The following is a 25,274-nucleotide window of genomic DNA, read 5'->3' on the forward strand; positions in this document are numbered from 1 at the left end:
GGGGAGAGGGGAGGTCTGAGCATCCATGCACTGACTGTTTCCTAAGTAGCTTCAGTTCAAAATAATCAATATGCCATGGACACACTTTTGGGGCAGACCTGCCCTATAGATGCTAACAGTGATTTTGTATGTTGGAAGGGAAATTTTGTTGTTGCTTGCTCTTTTTATGTCAGCACTGTGTATGTGTCTTTTATTTTGATTTTTTTAAAGTTTATATTTATTTTGAGAGAGAGAAAGAGGGAGAAAGCAAGTGGGGGAGGGGCAGAGAGAGAGAGAAAGAGAGGAGAGAGAGAATCCCAAGCAGGCCCTGAACTGTCAGTGCTGAGCCTGATGTGGGGCTCGAACCCACAAACAGTGAGATCATGACCAAAACAGCTTAACTGACTGAACCACCTAGGGGCCCCATATATGTCTTTCTTTTAAAGAAAACTAGGATAGTCTTGCATAAAAACCTGGAGGTTATACAAAATTTATTGCCGCTTTGTTTCAAATAGTAGGACCCTGGAAATACCCCCAACACACAGCAAATATGGAATTGCTCAAATTATGACATATCCCTACCAGGAAATATACAACCTTAAAAATATATTGGATAGTGGGTGCCTTGTTGGCTCATTCAGTTGGGCATCTGACTCTGGATTTCGGCTTGGGTCATGATCTCGCAGTTCATGAGTTTGAGCCCCGCATCAGAGAACTTAGGATTCTCTCTCTCTCTCCATCTGCCCCTCCCCACCTTTCTTTCTCTCTCTCTCTCAAAGTAAATATATAACCTTAAATATATATATATATATATATATATACATATATATATATATATATATATATATGGAAAGAGAGAGAGAGACAGAGAAAGAGAGATTGGATAGAAGTGCCTGGGTGGCTCAGTCAGTTAAGCGTCTGACTCTTGATTTCAGCTCAGGTCTTGAACTCAGGGTTGTGAGTTCAAGCCCCGTTTTGGCCTCCACACTGGGCATGGAGCCTACTTAAAAAAATGTGTGTGTGTGTGTGTGTGTGTGTGTGTGTGTGTACACACACACACACACACACACACACACTAAAACAAGAATGCAAGGCATCCAGAGTCAGATGCCCAACCCACTGGGCCAATAAGGCACCCACTATCCAATATATTTTTAAGGTATATATACTTTCTGTATATACTGACCCATCATGATCTCCAAAATACAGTAAGAACCATGAGATGGTAAGAACAGAGTGCATGGTTAGCATTTGGAGGGAAGGGGCAGTATATGCTTGATTACCTGAATACATGTATATACACAGGTATGTAGACATGGAAATCTCTGGAAGGATGAAAACGAACCTGATAGCACAGATTGTTTCTGTGGGAGAGAGAAGCTTGGGAGAGAGATTCTATTTCCACAGACACTTTTTTGTTCTCTTTGAAATGTTTTGCTTTGTGCATTACAGATTTAAATAAACAACCGAACAACCAAATTCAGAGGAAGAGCACTGTGCAGCATGGCTGCGACGTGCACCTGGGGGCTTCCAGGAAGAGGTGCGCCCTACCTGGCCCTGCTATAGCTCCAGTGGCTGTATGGCCTCAAAGGAGAAGCAGACCCCGCGCTCCCATCCCTGAGCCCTGTGCACCTGCCCCAGGCTGGCTGGCCCCACGAGGACCAGAGCCTCGCCTCTTAACTTCTCTCCTATGGCCTCCACGTGGGAGGCTGTTAATTGACTAAGGTTTGGGGAGTAGGATGGCCAAAGGCCCACAGAGGTCTGCTCTGCCAAGCGTCTTCTTCCGTCCCGCTCGATGGCGGCCCTCGAGCCATTCATTTTCCATTTATGAAAACACTGGGGTGGATTCAGCTTTTCCTTTGGGAAACACAAAACCACACAAAGAGCGTGTGTGTGTGGATCTTCTTTCAAAATAGTGGGGCATTTGAAACCGGGGCTGCAGCTGTGCGGACTGTTTCAGTCTCAAGTATTTCGATTCTGAAAGCGCTTTAAAAAGATGCTGAAGAGAAATCCCTGAGCACTTTTGGAAATGGAGGACTTTGAAAGCCTGTATTTATCTGCCCTTTGTAAAAATCGATTCCTCTCGGGCACAACTTCCCGACATTTTTCCGTCATGGCGCGCAGAAAATGACCCTATTTGAAGAGCATTTGGGCTAAAACCAGAGGGAATTTGAAAACTCTTATTTTAAAAAATTAGTGTTACTTTATGTTATAGAATTATGATAAGAAAAAATATATAAAGTGATAGAGAAGGTATTATATTTCTTTAAAACTTCCATATAAAATCTATTCAAAATTTTAAGTGAAAAAAATTATACTTGTTTCTTTTTTTATGTTTATTTTTGAGAGAGAGAGAGAGAGAGAGAGACAGAAAGCACAAGTGGGGGAGAGGCCGAGAGAGGGGGACACACAGAATTCAAAGCAGGCTGCTGGCTCTGAGTTTGTCAGCACAGAGCCTGAAGTGGGGCTTGAACTCACGAATTGTGAGATCATGACCTGAGCAAAGTTGGATGCTTAACCGACTAAGCCACCCAGTTGCCCCAAGCTTGTTTCAATGAATATAACTTTTTCTTTAATGATGAAAAATTTCAAACATATACAAATAAAGGGAATAGTGTATTACCAACTCCCCTCCATCACATATCCAGGACCTAGACTAAACATTGACATTTTTAGTTTTCATCTACTCCATCCCCCTCCCCCTTTTTTTGCTACAATCTTGAAAAGCACATCCCAGGCATCATTTTCTTTCATGTGAAAATAGTTCAGTATAAGTCTCTAACAGGACTTAAAATAATAACCACGATACTATAATCACTTCCAGTAAGTTAAAAACAATTTCTCGGTATTATCTGATACCCAGTCCATGTTCAATTTTCTTCATTTGTTTCAAAACTGTCTTTTTATTGTTGATCTGTTTGGGTCAAGATCACAACAAGGTTTGCAATTGATTAATATGTCTTTTAGATGCCCTTACATCTATAACATGGACATCACTTTTTTGTTACATAGTAAATTTTATTTATTCATAAATTGCATCCTTCCTATTTTAAAAAATGCTTTCATTGAGATATTTCACATACTGTGATAGGTTGAAAAATGACCCTCCTCCTCCCACCAAAGTATCAGGCCCTAAACCTGTAACTGTTACTTTTTATGGAAACAGGGTTTTTATAAATTTGATAAAGTTAAGGATCTTGAGATGGAGAGATTATCCTGGATTTACTGGAGTGGGCCCTAGATGCAGTCCTATGTATCCTTGTAAGAGGGAGGCAGAGGGAGATTTGACACACACTGATGGCTATATGAAGATGGAATAGGCAGAGATTTGAAGGTGCTGGCCTACTGGAGCGGTGCAGACACTAGCCAAGGAAAGCCAGAGGCTGGAAGAGGCAGTGAATAGATTCTTCCTAGATCCTCCAGAGGGAGCCCAGCCCTCTAACACCTTGATTTTGGCCCAGTGATACTGACTTTGGATTTCTGGCCTCCAGAATGGTGAGAGAATAATTTTTTTTTTTAAGTTTATTTATTTATTTTAAGAGAGACGGAGAAAGAGCACATGGGGGAAGGGCAGAGAGAGACAGAGACAGAGAATCTCAGGCAGGCTCCGCACTGTCAATGTGGAGCCCGACAGGGGCTTGCTCAGGAAACCATCATCATGACCTGAGCCCAAACCAGGAGTCAGATGCTTAACCGACAGAGCCACCCCCGCTCTCCTAAATTTTTGTTGCTCTAAGCCACTAAGTTTGTGGTGATTTGTTTTTCAACAGCCACAGGGGACTAATATACAGGCCATACAATTCACCCATTTTAAATTTAATAGTTTGTAGCCTATGCAGAGTTGTATACCCATCGTTACAATCAATTATAGAATATTCCACCAGTCCTCAAAGAAACCTTGTACCCATTAGCAGTCACCCCCATTCTATCGAGTTTTCCTAGCCCTAGGCAACTACTAATCTACTTTTTGTCTGGCTATTCTGGACGTTTCATATAAATGGAATTATACAATATATGGTCTTTTGTGTCTGGCTTCTTTCACTTAGCTTAATGTTTTCAACGTTCAGCCATGTTGGAACACATGTCAATACTTCATTCCTTTTTGTAGCTAAATAAAAACATGACTTTGTAATATCAATTTATAAGCTTAAAATGTTTGTGAGAAAATCCTGATCAAGACTTTTTTTTAAATGGCAGTCTTTTCAAAATATTAGTAGTCACTATTGAAACTGTACAAGGTAATCTATTTTTACAGCCATTCTAAAATTTATAGTGGTTGAAATTCTACTTAAATAATTTAACATTCTAGGGGTGCCTGGGTGGCTTACTTGGTTAAGCATCCGACTTTGGCTCAAGGAATGATCTCACGGTTCATGGGTATGAGCCCCCTGTCAAGCTCTGTGCTCACAGCTCAGAGCCTAGAGCCTGCTTCTGATTCTGTGTCTCTCTCTATGTCCCTCCCCCACTCATGATCTGTTTCTCTCTCAAAAATAAGTAAACATTAAAAAAATAAAAAAAAAAGAATGTCACATTCTTTTTTTTTTTTTTTAATCGAGTAGACTCCACACCCAATGTGGGGTTTGAACTCATGACCCTGAGATCGAGTCACGTGCTCTACTGACTGAGGCAACCAGGCACCCCAAGAATGTAACATTCTTGGCTCTCTTTGGCAAATGTGGTGTTGGAATTTCTTGTGATGACATGAAATAGCAAGTGTTTCAAGATCGTGATGAAGCTCTGTCACTGTTGGGACACCACTAGGAAGGAATAGTAGCCTCACATGGGCACAAGTACAGGATAGATGTGAAGAAAAAGATGAGGGCCACACCTGAAGCTGATGTGCCAGGAGCCTCAGCTCGGCCTTCCAAGACCTCCTTCCCTAGCAGCTCAAAACCCCTGATTGTGGCAGACGTGGGCTGCAGTGAGCCGCTGAAATACCAGATGGTTATCTCCTTGGTCTCTCTCATCCTGTCATGGTGGAAAAAGGAGTCTGGGTGTCCCGTGTGCTCCTCATTGTGCTCACTCCAGAGCCCACTCCCCTGAGGCTGCTCTTTGAGGACCTAGACCAGATTGCTCTACGTTAGAGGTCCAGCAGGATACTGTGACCCATTCATGGTTCACACTTCAGCACACCCATTGTAAGGGGTGGACATGAGCATTTGAGGCCAGTATGTGATGGGAGATGGCAGGAGGGCACATAGAGTCATCCCTAGTTTTTCAGCCTTAGTGAATTTCAATGGATCAGTAACTGCTATGGGCCTCTCATCTCTCTTCTTTCTGAACATTAGTGTCTATTATGGTTATCTTATCCTTGCATTAATATTGGGCATTTTGGAAATAGATAACTTGTTACATTAGATCATAGATCTTAGATCATAGATCATAGATCATTCCTTCTGATCAGGAGGAATCATATCCAAGGAGCTAGACCTGAGGAAGCCCATTTTCATCAAGGTTCAGGTGATGAGGTTGTTGACTTTAAGCTGATGCTATGAGATGAGATTCTGGAGGTCCTGGAAGATGGTGAGTGTATTTGCATTCTGTAGGGATGCAAATTATTGTGGCTAGATGGTGGAATATCTCGAAAATAGTTGCCATCAATCCCTTCCCTCCCTGTGTGCTCAGGCCCACTCCTTCATTAAGAAGTGGGTTTGTTTTCCCTCCCTTGAAAGTGGGATGGCTCTATGACTGTGTTGGCGAATAGAAGCAAAGTGATGTTCTAAAATTTATGTAGAAATACAAAGACCTGGAATATTTAAAACAATCTTGAAGAAGTAAGTAATTAAAATAAAATAAAATAAAAAATTGGAGTTCTCACACTACCTGATTTAAAAGTGTACTTTAACTTTGTAATTAATTAACAATTAGTGTTTCATGATGATTTTGAAACACTTACTATGAAAAACTTCTATTGGACTTGAAACCCATTCACATCATCACAAGAAATTCCAACGTCATATTTGTCAATGAGATAGAAGAATGAGGGAGAAAGGATCCCAAGCAGGCTTTGCATGGTCAGTGCAGAGCCTGATGTGGGTCTCAAATTCACAAACTGTGAGATCATGACCTGAGCAAAAATCAAGAGTCAGACACTTAACCCACTGAGCCACCCAGGTGCCCCGAGATGTTCTTTATCTTGATGGTGATGGTTATGTAGGTGTATATATTAACAAAACTCATTAAATTATAAACTTAAGATATGTGCATTTTACTCTGTATACAGTTTATCTCAGTTAAAACATTACAAATGTAGAAAAACTGTGTGGATTAGGGTTTCCTATGTCTCATCATTTAGGTCTTAGCTCAGATATCATCTCCTCGGAGATACCTGCCCTGACCAACTATGGTTACCCTTGCTGCTCAGGCTATATCATGTAATCCACTTTTATTTTCTTCCTACTGCTTATCTGTATCCAAAAGCACATTTAAAATGTGGGAGCTCTATCACCTCCCACTACAGTATAAGCTCTTTGAAAACAGGGCAGGGACTGTGTCTGTTTTGTTCACTGCTTTATCCCCAGTGCCTGGCATGTTGGATTTGTCCAATAAATATTTGTTGTTATTCAGTGAATAAGGACTACAAGGGCAGAAAAATAAACTAATATAGATTCTATTTGTAGAACGTGGGATGGGTAACATACAAGGAGGCCTAGCATCATCAAAGTTACCAACTATGCAGTTCTTCTATTCCTTCAATAAACATTTGCTAGGTGCCTCGTATGCGCTGATGCTGGACTGAAGCCTTGCATACCAAGATAAATAAAACCAGATTATTAGTGGGATTGAGACAGGTGGTCCTGGAAGTGGGGCAGGCTCCTTGAATCCCCACATGTTTTGGAACATCTATCTTAAGGTCTATTTTACAGATGAATACAACGAATCTTTGTTTCAAGAGTAGCAACTTCCTGTTAAAGCTTTAGAGCAGAAGAGATGACCAAAATCAGGGCAGGGCCTTCTAGAGACTAGTTTGGACCTCTCATCATGGGGCAACAGGGGTCTGAGCAATGGGAAGGAAGAAGAAATGATGGGTGAAAAAGAGATACTTAATCCACAATAGTAGCTTTTATTGTTTGGTTTTGACATGGGAAGTCAGACCTTGGCTGCTAAGTTTTTTTTTTCCTTAAAAAATATTCTTTTAAAATTATTTTGTCAGATTTATAGGATCGCCATGCAATTTGTGATGGTGGAAGAATCTTAGGCAAATGTTTTCAGATGTTACTCATTGATTGATTAATTGCTTCCGAAAGAGTCTATTGAATAGAACGTTATCTGGAAACACCTTCCTTAGCTCTCACAGCCACTCTCCCAGAAAGAAGAACTCATCCCTTTTAGCTTGTTACAGTCACTAGACTTCTCCCCAAGCACTTCCTGATCAATGGCAGTTCACACATTTCCTTCTCAGGAGAACTTTGGAACATAAATAGACACCACCCAGCTTGGGTGACATTTTGAACAACGCTTTCAGGAAGTAAACAAACAGCTGGGCTCTGAGTCCATGAAGCAAGAGTAAGAGGAAGCAGATTTATATTTCAACAGGGATAACAGAGGCTTGACATAAATGACAACTGTCTCATTCTAGATTTCCTTAATTGGGCCTAAAAAGAGCAGTAGACTAGGCAACTATGTGTGGAATGATTTGGGTATGTTTCTGCCTAGAAGCTGAGAAGAGATTTATTACTTTTAAAATTTTTTTAAAGTTTATTTTTGGATTATGAAAGTGATACTTGCTCATTGTTTCAAATTCAGACAATGTAGAGTGACACATAGAAGATAAATATTTCTCATCATCCCATTACCCAGTCTTCGCACTATTAACAGTTTGCTGTATTTTATTGCAGTTGTTTATATATATGTACATACAGTATATATACAATTTTGCATCTTGATTTCTTTCATTTAGCGTCTTCCCACATTATTAAATATCCCCCCAAAACCAATTAAAAATTTTTTTTAACGTTTATTTATTATTGAAAGACAGAGAGAGACAGAGCATGAGCATGGGAGGGGTGGAGAGAGCAGGAGACACAGAATCTGAAGGAGGCTTCAGGCTCTGAGCTGTTAGCACAGAGCCTGACGCGGGGCTCGCTCAGACTCACAAACCCAGCGAGATCATAACCTGAGCCGAAGTCAGAAGCTCAACTGACTGAGCCACCCAGTTGCCCCTCCCCCCAAGCCAGTTTTAATGGCTATATAATAATATCTTGTAAGACTATATTGTAATTACTATTGCCATTTCCTTATTTATGTTAATTTAGCTTGTCTACAATTTGTCCACATTATAAATAAGAGCTGAGATGAAAGCTTTAAATGTAAACCTTTTTGATGGCTGTCTCACAATAGATCTCTCTAGAGCAGCTCTCCTTGTGAGGTGAAATCCTAACTGCCTTCATCAGAATCTGATAGAAATGCAGATCAGGGGTTCTCACCCTGGACCTGCAGAATCTGAATGTCTGACATCAGAGCCCTGGAATCTACCCTTTAGAGAAATGCTCCTGACACTTTTAGACACAGTAAAGGTTGAGACCCATACCTCTAAGAGGATTACTGTATAGAAGGATATGTATATTTAAATTTCAGTTTTTCGACATATATGTCAAATTGCTTTCCTAAAGTCTTGTGCACTTGACATGCCCACCAGGAGCTAGCTTATGAAGGTGCTCAGCTCACCACTCTTGAAAAACAATTTGGCTAATTTGATAGGTAAAAATGATGGCTTCATGAGATTTTTAACGGATGTGTTATTTAATTATTTTTGTTCAGTTAATTTCAGTTTTCCACAGTTATTCTAAAGTTATTTCTACTTATAATTTTAGAACTAGTTCTATGAAATTCCTCGATGCTGTTTCATTCTTTGAGTCTGTTGATATATTTGTATTCCTCATGTCTTATGTGCATTTCTTACATTTATTTTCATCCAAATATAAGTTCTATGAGCACATGTATTTTTTTTGGTCTGATTTGTTCCTGGCTGTATGGCCAGCACCTATAATAGTGCTAAAGATACAAAAGGTTCTCAAGAAATATTTTTCAAATGAATAAATAGGTGAAATCTACGTGTTTCCTTTTTACCATTAACACACACACACACACACGCACACACACACACCCCATGCACCACCAAGGCCAGGTTCTATCCCATAATCTTAATTCATGATTTCTTAAAAATTTTTTAAAATTAGTTTTTATTTTTAAATTTTAATTCCAGTATTCTTAACATACAGTGTTACACTAGTTTCAGGTGTGTAATACAGTGACTCAGCAGTTCTATACATTCCTTGGTGCTTATCATGATAAGTGCATCACCTATTTCACTCATCCCCCACTTATCTCCCCTCTGGTAACCACCTGTTTGTTCTCTATAGCTGCGAGTCTGTTTTTTGATTTGTCTCTTTCTTTGTTCATTTATTTTGTTTCTTAAATTCCGCATATGAGTGAAATCATATGATATTCGTCTTTCTGTGACTGACTTATTGCACTTAACATTATACTCTCTAAATCCATCCATTTTGTTGCAAATGGCAAGCTTTCATTCTTTTTTTATGGCTGAGGAATATTCCATTATATATAAATACCACACTTTCTTTATCCATTAATCTGTTGATGGATACTTGGATTGTTTCCATAATTTGGCTATTGTAAATAATGCTGCAAAAAACATAGGGGTGCAGGTATCTTTTTGAATTAGCATTTTCATTTTCTTTGGGTAAATGTCCAGTAGTGGAATTACCAGATTGTTTGGTAATTCTGTTTTTAATTTTTTGAGGAATTTCCATAGTGTTTTTCATAGTGACTGTACCAGTTTGCATTCCCACCAATGGTGCATGAGAGTTCCTTTTTCTCCACATCCTCATCAACACTTCCTTCTTTGTGTTTTTGATTTTAGCCATTCTGACAGGTATGAGGTGGTATCTCATTATAGTTTCGATTTGCATTTCCTTGATGATGAGTGATGTTGAGCATCTTTTCATGTGTCTGTTGGCCATCTGTATGTCTTCTTTGGAGAAATGTCTGTTTATTTTCTCGGCCTATTTTTTAATTGGATTTTTGTTTTTCTGGTGTTGAGTTGTATAAGTTTTTTACGTAGTTTGGTTACTAACCCTTTATCAGATGTGTCATTTGCAAACATCTTCTCCCATTCAGTAGGTTGTCTTTTAGTTTCGTTTTTTTTTTTTTTTTTTTTTGGTTGTTTCCTTTGTTGTGCAGAAGCTTTTAATTTTGATGTAGTCCCAATAGTTTATTTTTGCTTTTGTTCCCCTTTCCTCAGGAGTCATATGTAGAAAAATGTTGCTACAACTGATGTCAGAGAAGTTACTGCCTATGTTCTCTTCTAGGATTTTTATAGTTTCAGGTCTCTCATTTAGGTCTTTAATCAATTTTGAGTTGTTTTGTGTATGGCATAAGAAAGTGGTCCAGTTTCATTCTTTTGCACCTAGTGTCCAAGTTTCCCCAATACCATTTGTTGAAGAGACTATCTTTTTTCCATTTCCATTTGCATATTTTCCCTTGCCATTTGCATATTCTTCAAAGATTAATTGACCATATAATTATGGGTTTGTTTTGGGGCTATCTATTTTGTGCTATGGATTTATGTGTCTATTTTTGTGCCAGTACCATACTATTTTGATTACAACAGCTTTGTAATATATCTTGAAATATACTTTTTCAAGATTGCTTTGGCTATTTAGGGTCTTTTGTGGTTCTGCACAAATTTTAGTATTATTTGTTCTGGTTTTGTGAAAAATGCTATTGGTATTTTGATAGGGATTGCATTAAGTGTGTAGATTGCTTGGGGCGCCTGGGTGGCTCAATCAGTTAAGTGTCCAACTTTGGTTCAGTTCATGATCTCACTGTTTGTGAGTTCTAGCAGATTCTGTCCCCCTCTCTTTCTGCCTCTCCCCTGATTGCACATGCTCACTCTCTCTATCTCTCTCTTTCTCTCTCAAAAATAAATAGATAAACATTAAGAAAAAATAAATGTGTAGATTGCTTTGGGTAGTATACACATTTTAGCAATATTTGCTCTTTGAATCTATAGGCATGGAATATCTTTCCATTTGTGTCATATTCATTTTTTTAGTCAGTGTTTTACAGTTTTGAGAGTATGGGTCTTTCACCTCCTTGGCTAAGTTTATTCCTAGGTATTTTATTCTTTTTGGTGCAGTTGTAAATGGGATTGTTTTCTTAATGTCTCTTCCTGCAGCTTCATTATTAGTGTATAAAAATGCAATGGATTTCTATATTGATTTTGTTTCCTGCAACCTTACTGAATTTATTTATCAGTTTTAATAGTTTTTTTGTGTGTGGAATCTTTAGGGTTTTCTCTATATACTGTCATGTCATCTGCAAATAGTGAATGTTTTACTTCTTCCTTACCAATTTGAATGCTTTTTATTCTTTTTTTTTTTGTCTGATTGCTGTGTCCAGGACTTTCAGTACTGTAAGAGGTGAGAGAACATCCTTGTATTGTTCCTGATTTTAGGGGAAAAGCTCTCAGTTTCTCACCACTGAAGATGATGTTAGCTGTGGGTTTTTCATATGTGGCTTTTATTATGTTGAAGTATGTTCCCTCTCAACGTGATTTGTTGAGGGTTTTTAAAAATCATGAATGGATGTTATACTTTGTCAAATGCTTTTTCTGCATCTACTAAAATGATCCTATGCTTTTTATCCTTTCTCTTGTTGATGTGATGTATCACATAGATTGATTTGTGAATATTGGAACCACCTTTGTATCCCAGTAATAAATCCCACTTGGTTGTGGTGAATGTTTTTTTTTTTTTCCTAAGATATTGTTGGATTTGGTTTGCTAATATTTTGTTGAGGATTTTTGCATTTGTGTTTATCAGAGATATTGGCCTGTCGTTCTCTTTTTTTGTATTATCTTTATCTCCTTTTGGTATCAAGGTAATGTTGGCTTCATAGAATGAATTTGGAAGATTTCCATCCTTTTCTATTTTTTGTAACAGTTTGAGAAGAATAGGTATTAACTCTTCTTTAAATGTTTCGTAGACTTAACTGTGAAGCCTTCCAGTCCTGGACTTTGTTTTTTGGGAGTTTTTTGATTACTGATTTAACTTCATTGCTGGTAATTGGTCTGTTCAAATTTTCTATTTCTTCCTGATTCTGTTTTGGGAAGTTATGTGTTTCCAGGAATTTATCAATTTCTTCTAGGTTGTCCGTCTTGTTGCATATAATTTTTCACATTATTCTCTTATAGTCCTTTGTGTTTCTCTGGTGTTGGTTGCTATTTCTCCCCTTTGTTTCTGATTTTGTTTGAGTCCTCTCTCTCTTTCTCTTTTTCTCTCTTTTGTTTGATGAGGCTAGCAAAAGGTTTATCAATTTTATTGTTCTTTTCAAAGAACCAGCTCCTGGTTTCATTGATCTGTTCTATTTTTCTTTTTAAGTTTCTTTTCTTTTCTCTTCTTTTTTTAAACTTCTGCTCTAATCTTTATTATTTCCTTCCTTTTATCTATTTGGGTTTTTTTTTTTCTTCTTCTTCTAGCTCCTTTAGGTGTAAGATTAGGTTGTTTATTTGAGAGTTTTCTTGCTTTTTGAGATAGGCATGTACTGATATAAACTTCCCACTCCTTAGCTGCATTCCAAAGATCTTGGATCATTGTGTTTTCATTTGCATTTGTCTCCACATATTTTTTTTCTTTCTGCTTTGATTTTTTTAGTTGACCCATTCATTGTTTAGGAGCATGTTATTTAACCTCCATGTATTTGTGTTCTTTCCAGATTTTTTTTCTTGTGGTTGACTTCTTGTTGTGGTCAGAAAAGATGCACAGCATGACTTGAATCTTTTTGAATTTGTTGAGGCTTGTTTTGTGGCTTAATATGTGATCTATTCTGGAGAATGTTCCATGTGCACTTGAATAGTATTATGCTGTTTTAGGATGGAATATTCTGAATATATCTGTTAGATCCATTTTGTCCAATGTATGACTCAAAGCCAATGTTTACTTGTTGGTTTTCTGTTTGGATGATCTATTCATTGATGTAAGTGGGGTGTTAAAATCCTCCACTATTCTTGTGTTGCTATTGATTAGGTCCTTTATGTTTGTTATTAGCAGCTTTGTATGGTTGGGTGCTTTCATGTTGGGTACATAAATATTTACAATTGTTGTATCTTCTTGTTGGATTGTTCCCTTTATGATTATATAGTGCCCTTCCTTGTCTCTTGTTTTAAAGTTTGTTTTGTCTGATACAAGTATTACTATACAGGCTTTGTTTTCACTTCCATTGCGTGATAAATGCTTTTCCATCCGTCCATTTTGTTACTTGTTTTATGGTTATTTTTGTAGTTCTCTGTTCCTTTGTTCTCTTGCTCTCTTCTCGCATGGTTTGTTGGCTTTCTTTAGTGAAAGACTTGGATTCTTTTCTCTTTATTTTTTACATATCTATTACTGGTTTTTGATTTGTGGTTGCCATTAAGTTTGTATATAATGTATTCTGCATATAACAGTCTATCTTAAGTGTATGGTCACTTAAGTTTGAACCCATTGTTCACTCCTCTCCTTCCCATGTTTTAGGTATATGGTGTCATACTTTACATTCTTTTATTTTGATTTTTATAGATATACTCAATTTTACTACTTTTGTGCTTCCTACTTTTCTTATTCCTACTTTTGGTCTTTCCACTCAAAGAGTCCCCTTTAACTTTTTTTTGTAGTGCTGATTTAGTGGTCATGAATTCCTTTAACTTTTGTTTGTCTGGAAAACTTTTTATCTGTCCTTTTATTCTGAGTGATAGCCTTGCGGGATAGAGCATTCTTGGCTGCAGGTTTTTTCTTTCAGCACTTTGAATATATCATGCCACTTCTTTCTGGCCTGCAAAGTTTCTGCTGAAAAATCTGCTGATACCCTTATGGTGTTTCCCCTCGTATGTAACTATTTTCTTTTCTCTTGCTGCTTTAAAACTTCTGTCTTTGTCACTACTTTTTTGCCATTTTAATTGCTATGTGTCTTGGTGTGAACTTCCTTGGGTTGATTTTGTTGGGGGCTTCCCATGCCTCCTGCATCTGGATTTCTTCAACGTTTTTTTTTTTTTGTTTTTTTTTTTTTGGGGGGACAGAGAGAGACAGAGCATGAACGGGGGAGGGGCAGAGAGAGAGGGAGACACAGAATCTGAAACAAGCTCCAGGCTCTGAGCCATCAGCCCAGAGCCTGATGCGGGGCTCGAACTCCCGGACCGCGAGATCGTGACCTGGCTGAAGTCGGACGCTTAACCGACTGCGCCACCCAGGCGCCCCTTCTATTTTTTTCAACGTTTTTTTTTTTTTTTTTTTTTTTATTACTTTTTATTGCATCTGGATTTCTGATTCCTTCCAGATTCTGGAAGTTTTCAGCTATTATTTCTTCAAATAAATTTTCTGCCCATTTTTTCCCTCTCTTTTCTCCTTCTGGCATGCCTATAATGTGAATGTTATTACACTTGATAGTGTCACTGAATTTCCTTAGTCTGTTTGTTTTTTTGTTTATTTATTTATTTATTTATTTATTTTCCCTCTCTTGTTCAGCACTATTGCTTTCCATTACTCTTGTCCTCCAGGTCACCAATCTGTTCTTCTACTTCCTCTAGTCTACTATATATTCTATCTAGTGTATTTTTAATTTGAGTTATTGAGTTCATTATGTCTGATTGGTACTTTTTTTTATGCTTTCTGTCTCTTTGTTAGGGGCCTCATTGAAGTCTTTCACTCTTTTCTTCAGTCTAGAAAGTATCTTTATGATCATTACTTTAAATTCTGTATCAGTCATATTACTTATCTTTGTTTCATTTATCTCTCTTGGTGTGATTTTTGTCCTGTTCTTTCATTTGGGACACATTCTTCTCTCTCCTCATTTTGTTTAACTCTCTGTGTCTGTTTCTATGTGTTAGGAAAGTCCACTATGTCTCCTGCTCTTGAAAGTATGGCCTTATGAAGAAGACGTCCTGTAACACCCTGGAGTACAGTGTCCCCTTTCACCAGAATCTGGTGCTTCAGGAGTGTCTCCTGTGTGTGCTGTATGCACTCTACTGTTGTGGTTGAGCTGCTCTTGCCTTCAGCCCTGTCATCTGCAATGGCTCTCTGCCTGTTGTAAGCAGAGTTTTGTTCCTGTGTCATTAGTGGGCCAATCTGGAGCTGCCTTAGGCTTGAGTTGGGTCAAATTAGGTGTTTGCCAGAAATGCAGTAGCACCAAACTGCATGGGGCTTTCCCTGGGTTGTCCCCTGAGAAGCTTTTGTTGGTAGGGGGAGGTCAGCAGTCAGTCCAAATGTCTGCCCCAGGCCACTGCTGAGGCCACAGTCAGACTGGTATGTGTAGTTATCTCCCCCTCTCCCCAGGGCAGAAGTCACTGTGGAGTGGTGCTGGCCCCTACTGGGGCTGCTTGCACACTGACAGGCTTGTGGCACTGCTTTGGATGGGCTCCCACCAAAGGTATAGTACTGGAGGGGGAGAGTCTTGAGAGAAGTGGGGGTGGGGCGTGGGGCATATGTTCTTAGCAAGGTTTTCAGGAATCTGCTGTGGGAGGGTGCTTGAGGCTGAGGCCTGGCCTGGGGGGCCGTGGGGGGAGGGGAATGTCTGCAGGAGAATGTGGGGGCAGCGTATGCTGTTTGTAAGGTAGGTTGAGAGTTTTGACATATGCTGGTTCCTACAGGTGTCTCTGTGTGTATCTAGTCTAGGGGGACAGGGAAGAAAAATGGCACCCTCTAGTTCCTTTATTCCTGGAGAAATTTCCCAAGATTTCTGCCCCATGAAAAATGCCCCACATGCTTTGAGATTAGTAAACAAATCTCTTTGTGGTAAACCCCAGGCATTTTTCAGATTGCTGCTTCTATGCTGTATCTCCACAGGGCTGTTTGTTGTGCCTTCTCTTTAAGGGCAGAGGGTCAATTTTCTCTCACCCTCTTGGCTCTCCCAGAGTTGGGCTGCTGATTTTTAAAGGTCCAGGTGTTAAGCCTCACTGATTGTAAGAACTCACAAAATTATGCCTCTCTGTTTTTCAAAGCCAAATGTTATGGGGATTCATCTTTCCCATGTGGGTTTCTGGTGCCTGGGGTGCCTAGTGTGAGGGTCTGTTTCTTTCCCTTCTCCATGCCTGTGGCAGCCCTCCCTCCTGTGTACAGTCCTGAGGGTCTGCCCTTCCTACTCTTCGATTTGGCGTGTTCTGTACATTTAGCTGTGGAGAGTCTGTTCTGCCAGTCTTTGGGTCATTTTCTGGGTTATTTACACTGATGTAGGTGTTATCTAGTTGTATCCATGGGATGAGGTGAGTTTAGGATCCTCCTATTCTGCCATCTTCCTCAGAAGTATCCTTCATGATTTCTTCTTTTTTTTTTTAGTGTTTATTTAATTTCTTTGAGAGAGAGAGAGGGAGAGAGAGAGAGAGAGAGTGAGAGCACGAGAGGGGGAGGGGCAGAGACAGAGGGAGACAGAGGATCTGAAGCAGGCTCTGCGCTGACCCCTGATGTGGGTCTCAACCCATGAACCGTGAGATTATGACCCTAGCCAAAACCAAGAGTTGGATGCTTAACCAACTGAGGCACTCAGGGCCCCCTCCTACATGATTTCCTAAGGTCCCCTTCTGACCTGAGGTTACATGACTTGCTTCTCTTATTGGTAACTTGGTTCCAAGTGATACCAGCAGCCATGGAACAGAAGGCCTTGGTTGGTGGATGCAAAAAATAGATGGGATTAAAATAAGTCTGATGACCAGAATTGTCTTTTTGTCTTATCTCAGCTGCCATAGAGAGCCCCTTCCCAAAGGGCCCTGGCCTTCATCCAGCCTGAGAATAAAGAAGTGTGAGATTTAATTTTCACTGCTTTGATTTTGGGCAATCTGATTTCAGTTTATAAGGCATCAATTTTGGCCAAGCATTTCTGTGAAAACTGTGATAGGATTGTAAGCCAAAAAAATAAAACAAAACCAACCTCTGTGATGCTAACAAAGTGGTCATTCTTGAAGAGTGTATTTGAAAATGGTACATTATCATTTCCCTGAGCAAAACCTTGCCATTTTACCTGAAGAAGGTTACATTCTTCCTGAGTCATATTTTCATGCTGCTCATGCTGTCCTTTTCTGATGGTGGGACAAAAGAATGGCTTCTGAGAAGGGCTTCGTTCCATGATGTCAGCATGATTTGACCTTTGAGTGTGTACCCAGCACACTGCCATTATGTGCTTCCTCTCACCTTCCAGGACTTTTGAAAAACAACAGGATCACAGTTCAGTGGTGTGGAATCTATCCAGTCTTTGACCTTGCCTGATTAAACCACCCACGTTTATATAAACTTGAGTAAATCTCCAGGTGCCAACTTGAGCTTTGGTGAAAATTTGTCTTTTTTAACCTTGTAATTGTAAAATTGAAGTACCTTGATCACTTCTTAGAAAAGAAGCTATCCATTTTTGTTTTGAATTGTTTTATCTTGGTTTTTGTTTTTTGTTTTTGTTTTTGTTTTTTAGTACTGGAAAGCAACACAGAAAAATGTGAGCAAGGTTTGAGGGTTTGCTGGAGAGGGAGCTATAAGAGACTGTGTAGCCATTTTTAAATCAGCTACTGGGTACAACTGCTCAATATTGCCTTTTTCTAGTTGAGAACCTGTGAACTCAATATACCATTTGCAGATCTTAATCTCAATTGCCTTTCTGGTTCCAGTTTGCTCTTTCGTGAGTTTGACTGGCACGAGACAGTTTTTCCAGAGACTGCCGAGTGCCCCAGTTAAAGTTGACTTTAGAAGCTTCAAACTGGCAAAATCATACATTAAATCTCTGAGACCATGCACCCCATTACCCTGTGATCCCTGTCTCTCTCATCCCACTAGCTTCTTCCTCAACTTCTGAAGTTGCAAGGATATAGAAAATCCACCTAGCGCTGTCTAGAAAATTGAGGTTCTCTGTCCTATCGACTTAAAACTTGCCTATTAACTGTTGCTGGAAAAAAAATCTTTACTGGAAATTTTTCACACAGTAGAATGATCAAAAATTAACTATGATCATGCAAAGATAAAAGAACCCTAAGATATGTTTGCCACCAAAGACAGGCAGCCCTCTTCCTTAAAGTGAGTTGGAATGAAGATTTGTAAAGTCAGAAGAGAACTAGATTGATTGGAAGTCCATGGGTGCTGGGGACTGAGCAAAATGCAATGGGCTTTCCTTTTCTTTGGGTTCAAAGACGGGGATGCCGCATTTCTTTGTTTTTTGAGCTCCTCAGGTCTTATTCATCTGGAAGCATACCAGGCTTCCAGAGCTGGAGGGGAGCTTCGTGGTCTGTAAGTCCTTTTTAATATGAAAGGACAATATTTAAAAGGCCATCTCTCTCGAAGCCATCTCTCACATTTGCAGGATTGCTGACAATATCTGTTCCTTGCAAACAGCAGGCAGACTTAGAAACAGCAACAGCCCCTCCCTTTACAACTTCTTTCCATTAGCAAAGGGAAATCGGTGGGCTATATTGTGTCAGAGTTTGGGGCCCACATAGATCCGGATGGGAGGAAGGGTGGCTGGCTGCCACTGTGCCAGGTGTTCTGTAATTGTAAAACTGAATAATGGATAATAACCATCTTAGTGTGTTTATCAATGCAGTTTGCTCTCTACGATGCAGAAGAGGTCACTGGAGACAATGTGCAGGCCTCTCATGCTCTTATTCATTAACAAGGCTCTGCTGGCTGAAATTCAGGCTCCATTACCTAGACGCAACAATGGCGGGGACCCTGCATCAGGTTGTAATTAAGCTTGATCAGGGCTGGGGTACAGTTGCCATAATCAGAATCACTCAGAATTAATTTTATACTTGTGAGAGGATATGAGATGAGATTGATTTAGTGGTAACCAAAGCAACCCCCTTTTCTATAACTAAGTTTAAAAGAGAGAAGGGGAGAGAGAGAGGGAGAGAGAGAGGGAGAGAGAGGTAAGAAAGGAGAGCAAGAGAAAACAGAAAGATGACCATTTTAGTTTCATTAATTTTACTACTAATTAGGAGAATGTGTGTTTCAATAAGAGCAAATATGTTCTAGCAACGTGATTGCTATCTGGGTCCTAGAAACCTTTGAAGGTCTCACTATGTGCCTAAAGCAGATTCTGTGATGCTTAATTTCCACTTCCTTTTTGTCCATTTCATATGTGATTGGAAGCAGCTTGATTAGGGCAAGAATTTCAATTTACAGGAAAAGGAGGAGGAAATTCAAGCTGGGCAATGTTTCCTTTCTCTGGTAAGAATCAGTTCTTCGGCCTTTTACTTTGGAACTATATGTATCACTGATCCAGTAACACTATACTGGCTTACATAAGAGCAAATAAAAGGTTTTGGAGACCTGTTTGTGACATAGTTAAAGAAGTTATAGAGCTATGGGTGATGTGGTAAGGGGACCATATCTAATTTCTCACTATTGAATGTTCATTCAATTTTTTTCAGGTTAGCAAAATGTGACTCTGGGGATAGAATCTGACCTTTAAGACTTGAGAGAATTGGTGACACGTGTGTGCATATGCATACATTTTCATTTCTGCACACACACACATGCAGATATTGGCATCCATGAATTGCACCATTCATACGTGTTTGATCTCTATTATTTAGATGTTGTAAATTAGATATTTGCTTTTTTTAAATCCCCCTTGGCAGATTTATGAATCTCTTCCCATACTGCATTAACTTCAAGAGTAGAAATATCACAGTCATTTTGAGGCTAGGATACTGTTAAAATATGTAGAGAATCATTACTGTAAAGGGAGAAATTTTATTTCTTGAATACATATCAGGTCATTGTGTGGATCAGAAAATGACATGGAAATATTTTGAGTAGAATGAGTAGGAGGTGCTGTAATAAAGTCTATCCCTTTCAGACTTGAAAAAAACTTTTTTTCCCCTTTCCCTCTTGGATACAATACCTTAGCTATTCAAATAATAAAACAATAATGCCAAATCATTAAGGTGATATTGGTGCATGTTATTGTGTATCTAACTATGTGGACATTTCAGATGTAGGTTTAGTTTTTATGTTACATGTTAATTAGGATTTTTGTGGTTTGAACAAAGCGTCAAAGTTAGCTAAAATTTATTTCAACTTCTTTGGAGCTGGGGATTTTACAGAATGTTAAAAATATACTTCAAATGCATTGCTTTCATTGTTATTCTTTTGGCTTTGGTAGTGTACCCACTACTCAACATAAGGAGAAATGCATTACCCAAAACCTTGAAGTTTACCCTTTTTGTGCACATGTATGTCTTTCTCTTTGTTATGGTGAATTCTTCTTCTGAAATAAGTTTTTTCTATCTTTCCTTCCTTTTCTAACGGGTCTTAGAGTAAGACAAACCGGAAGTAGGTAAGAAATGGGAAGGTTTGATTCTCTGCTAGTGAGAGAGTTAGCCTAAACATGAGAAAAATCCGCGTATTCTGACAGTAGCAGAGGAACAGCTTTTGGAACGGGTTCTTTTGTCTGATCTTAAGTTCAGATGCTTGCACTCGGTGATTATAAATGCTGCAGGCTTAGGGTTTATGGTTAAGTGAAAGAACACATGGTGTGGTCTGAAGCATCAAGACTTCATAGCCAACATGGTGTTTATGTTGGATCCGCTGAGCTTTCCAAAGTGCAAGATTTAATTATTTTCTGTTTGCTTATTTTCTTGGCCCTCTTCCTCATGTCAGCGATGAGGGCTACAGGACAGGTTAGAGAGCTGTTTGTCACCCTCTGGCATATACTGCATAGCAGGCCATTGTGTGCTCTCATCTCACATGCACAATTCCTGGTCTGAACTTGGAATCTGTTGGTGCTGAGCTTTTGATTACCTGTTACACTGACCTGTTCCTTTGTTTCTGGGGGAACCCTCTGGGTAGGAGTCTCATCACCTGTTGTTTTGTTTTGTTTGTTTGTTTGTTTGTTGTGGTTTCTTTCTTTCTTTCTTTTTTTGAGTAAACCGAGAGGTGTGGGTTCAAATCAATGTATGAATAGTAGCTCCCCCCTCATGGACCCACCCCAATCACCCTGTTCTTTCATTTACTCAACAGTATTTACTATCCAGAATGAAAAGTGAAGAACTGGAAAAAGCATTTTTCAGTTAATCAAACAAGAGAATTAGAACCTCATTTTAAAACATTCCCATGGCCCAAAAGAGCTGGGCTTGTTTGTACATCATTTTAAAAATTCATCCAGCACTTGATCGATTCTCACTGATGTCCTGGAGTTGAGATGCCCTCCTCATTTTTATGTCTGGATTCAATCACAAGTGGAACCAGATAGCTTCTTTGTAAGGCCTCAGATCATGGTTGCCCTTGCCCGGTGATAGTGACATACCAAGCAGAGTCCTGGAAGCATTCTGCCTCCGGTGCAGACAGTAAGAGGGTTCATGTTCTGGAGAGAATTTAAAAGCAATAAAAATGAACTAGAATTCAGTCTGCTTTTTATTATCACCATTTGCTGGCAATTCTAAATAATGTTAAAGATAAAATATTTCCCTCCCTCTTACCCCCCACAAAGTTTTTTGTACTAAGTTCTAAATAATTGCTGTGGTTGGGGGTGCCTGGGTGGCTCAGTCGGTTGAGCGTCCAACTCTTGATTTTGGCTCAGGTCGTGATCCCAGGGTTGTGGGATTAAGTCCCGAGTTGGGCTGAGCGTGGAGCCTGCTTAAGATTCTTTCTCTGTCTCTCTGCCCCTCTCCCCTGCTCATGCGTGTGCCCTCTCTAAAATAAGAAAGACAAAAATCTTTACATAATTGCTGTAGTTAATATTAAGTGAAGTAGCCATAGGCTTATCTGATGTGGGGCGGACATATTTATAACTACTTTGAAGAAAAATGTATTTATATAGGAAAAGGTTCATTTTTTGGTGGGAAGTCTTGTTTCCAACTGTTGAACATAGCAAACGGATTCGTATTCACTCCTATTAAAATGTAGGCTGAAGCATCCTTTGCAGAAATTCATTTCACACACCATAGCATTTTTGTATTTACAATTTAAACAGCGAAACAGAGTGGTGAACTGTGAGGTATGATGTTTTTGTTTGGTAACTGCAAATTTTATTTCATACGTGAAATATTGAATGGAATTTGAATAATATCTTTAAAATGAGAATGCATTTTTAAAATTAAAACTAAACAAGCAAAGCCAGAAAATAATGATTATTACAGAAAGTAATTTTATATAGAGGAAGGGGCGGTAAGAAGGATCCAGTGGGTGTCAAGTTGACAAGATACGCCACTGCGGTTTCCTTCGATATTTTGGTGGCCAGCTTTCCATCTGATGGAGGATAAGGTTCTTCCGCAATTGGCTCCAGGTTTCTCTCTTTTTTGCCCTTCCTTCATGAGATATTTTTGTACCATGTTACGAGATAAACAGAAATGAATTCCATTTTGCAGTGCTTTTATTTAATTCCACTTCTGAGTGAATGAAAATTGCTGCAGAACACCCACCACAGCAATTTACATGTTTTCCCAAGCTTCTTATTCCCTCATTTATGGGCCTCAGCAAAAACAATATCATGGCAGGAAAAGAGCCATTTCAAATCTTTCCATCCAGGTTTGGATGAAGCTAAGACCAAAACTGAACTTGGAATGTTTCTGCTGAACTTGTAAATTCAGTTTAGAAACCAAGCCAAGCAAAGGATGTCCTTTCCAAATGCAAAGTGAGAGTGAGACCCTCCGAGGGTGAGAGACTAATCTGGGAGTAGGGAAGCAGTAGGGTATACCACTTGACATGCACACCACCTTTCCTGTAGCTCACACATCTCAGAAGAAAGTCCAAGGGCTAAAGGAAAACTACCATTTCTGCCTTGGGACAGCCTTAGGAGCTGGTCTCAGGGACAGTGGGGCACACTGCCATTGCGAAAATGGGCCCCAGCTGTGCAAAAAACAGAAGAACAGGTAAGCTTTTAGGACTGTCAACCAAGCAAAGGACAAATTCCACCAAGAGGACAAAAAGATGATGGCCAGATGAGTTAAACTCCATTCTACGTATGAAAGATGCAGACGTTGACCAGTATCGTGCACTTGGAAGGCTAAAGACTGGTGGGGGCATCTATTCCCAGAATTTTAAAATAAATGTTGTGGAAGCTGTCTTCTCTGAGTCACTGGGTCCAACAGTTGATAGGATAATTGAAATAAGCTGGTTTAAGTAAACAGTCATAGAATGATATATGTGTGCCTTAAATACTTTAACTTAAAATATGTACATGTACAGTAATTTGCCAGGCTTTTGATGTAAGACCAAGGCCTTTGCTTTGAATTTGGATCTGTGAAGTGGAATTTCCCCTGCATTTTCTATAATTTCCTGTTTTTGCTTATTTAAAATGAAGAATTTAAAGACATTTAGAAAACATTGCAGAATCTATCTGGATTCTTAAGAGTTCTTTTTTCTCATAAAAAACCAAAATTTTTTTATAAACCAATTTGCTTAACTTTCTCAAGACATTCAATGTATTTTACATGACAAATATTTCTTTTGCACTCTTTTTTTTTTACCAATTTACATGTTTTATTTTTTTATTTTTATTTTTTATTTTTTATTTTTTTTTATGTATATGAAATTTATTGACAAATTGGTTTCCATACAACACCCAGTGCTCATCCCAAAAGGTGCCCTCCTCAATACCCATCACCCACCCTCCCCTCCCTCCCACCCCCCATCAATCCTCAGTTTGTTCTCAGTTTTTAACAGTCTCTTATGCTTTGGCTCTCTCCCACTCTAACGTCTTTTTTTTTTTTTTTTTTCCCTTCCCCTCCCCCATGGGTTCCTGTTGAGTTTCTCAGGATCCACATAAGAGTGAAACCATATGGTATCTGTCTTTCTCTGTATGGCTTATTTCACTTAGCATTACACTCTCCAGTTCCATCCACTTTGCTACCAAAGGCCATATTTCATTTTTTCTCATTGCCATGTAGTATTCCATTGTGTATATAAACCACAATTTCTTATCCATTCATCAGTTGATGGACATTTAGGCTCTTTCCATAATTTGGCTATTGTTGAGAGTGCTGCTATGAACATTGGGGTACAAGTGCCCCTATGCATCAGCACTCCTGTATCCCTTGGGTAAATTCCTAGCAGTGCTATTGCTGGGTCATAGGGTAGGTCTATTTTTAATTTTCTGAGGAACCTCCACACTGCTTTCCAGAGTGGCTGCACCAATTTGCATTCCCACCAACAGTGCAAGAGGGTTCCCGTTTCTCCACATCCTCTCCAGCATCTATAGTCTCCTGATTTGTTCATTTTGGCCACTCTGACTGGCGTGAGGTGATACTTGAGTGTGGTTTTGATTTGTATTTCCCTGATAAGGAGCGACGCTGAACATCTTTTCATGTGCCTGTTGGCCATCCGGATGTCTTCTTTAGAGAAGTGTCTATTCATGTTTTCTGCCCCAATTTACATGTTTTAAAAATTTAATTACAGGGGTGCCTGGGTGGCTCAGTCGGTTGAGTGTCTGACCTTAGGTCATGATCTCATGGTCTGTGAGTTTGAGTCCCGCATCGGGCTCTGTGCTGACAGCTCGGAGCCTGGAGCCTGCTTCAGATTCTGTGCCATCCTGTCTCTGACCCTCCCCTGTTCATGCTCTGTCTCTGTCTCAAAAATAAATAAACATTAAAACAAATTAAAAAAAATTTTAATTACATAATTACAATGGTATTGGAATAAATAGGCCCAAACAACTGATCCTTGGTAAACATAAAACTCAACTGGTTGGAGCTACGTTGATTCAGTGTTTTGAGGGCACCAGGCAGCATGTTTTAGTAAGAAAGTAGAGAGCCTCCTTTTTTTCAGAGACTTGGAGCTATATTTAAAGAACTTCGGAGGGCACCTGGGTAGCTCAGTTGGTTAAGCATACAACTCTTGGTTTCGACTCTGGTCATGATCTCACGCTTTTGTGGGTTTGAGCCCTGCGTTGGGCTCTGAACTGGTGGTGCAGAGCCTGCTTGGGATTTTCTCTCTCTCACTGTCTCTCTGCCTCTCCCCCACTTTGCTGTCTCTGTCTCTCAAAATAAATAAATAAACTTGAAAAAAGAAAAAAAGAAATTCTGCTGTAGGGGCACCTGGGTGGCTCAGTTGGTTAAGCATCAGCCTCTTGGTTTTGGCTCAGGTCATGATCTTATTGTTTGTGAGATCGAGCCCCAAGCTGGGATTCTCTCTGTCCCCCTCTCTCTGCCCCTCCCCTGCTCTCTCTCTCTCTCTCTCTGAATAAATAAATAAACAACAAAAAAAGAACCTCTGCTGTAAAAGGTGAATATCTTAGTCCATTCAGATTGCTGTAACAGAATACTACTATAGACTGAGGCGGGGGGGTTATAAACAAAGAAATTTATTTCTTATAGTTCTGGAGACTGGGAG

Source organism: Lynx canadensis, chromosome D4 (genome assembly GCF_007474595.2).
Source record: "Lynx canadensis isolate LIC74 chromosome D4, mLynCan4.pri.v2, whole genome shotgun sequence".
Classification (NCBI taxonomy): Eukaryota; Metazoa; Chordata; class Mammalia; order Carnivora; family Felidae; genus Lynx; species Lynx canadensis.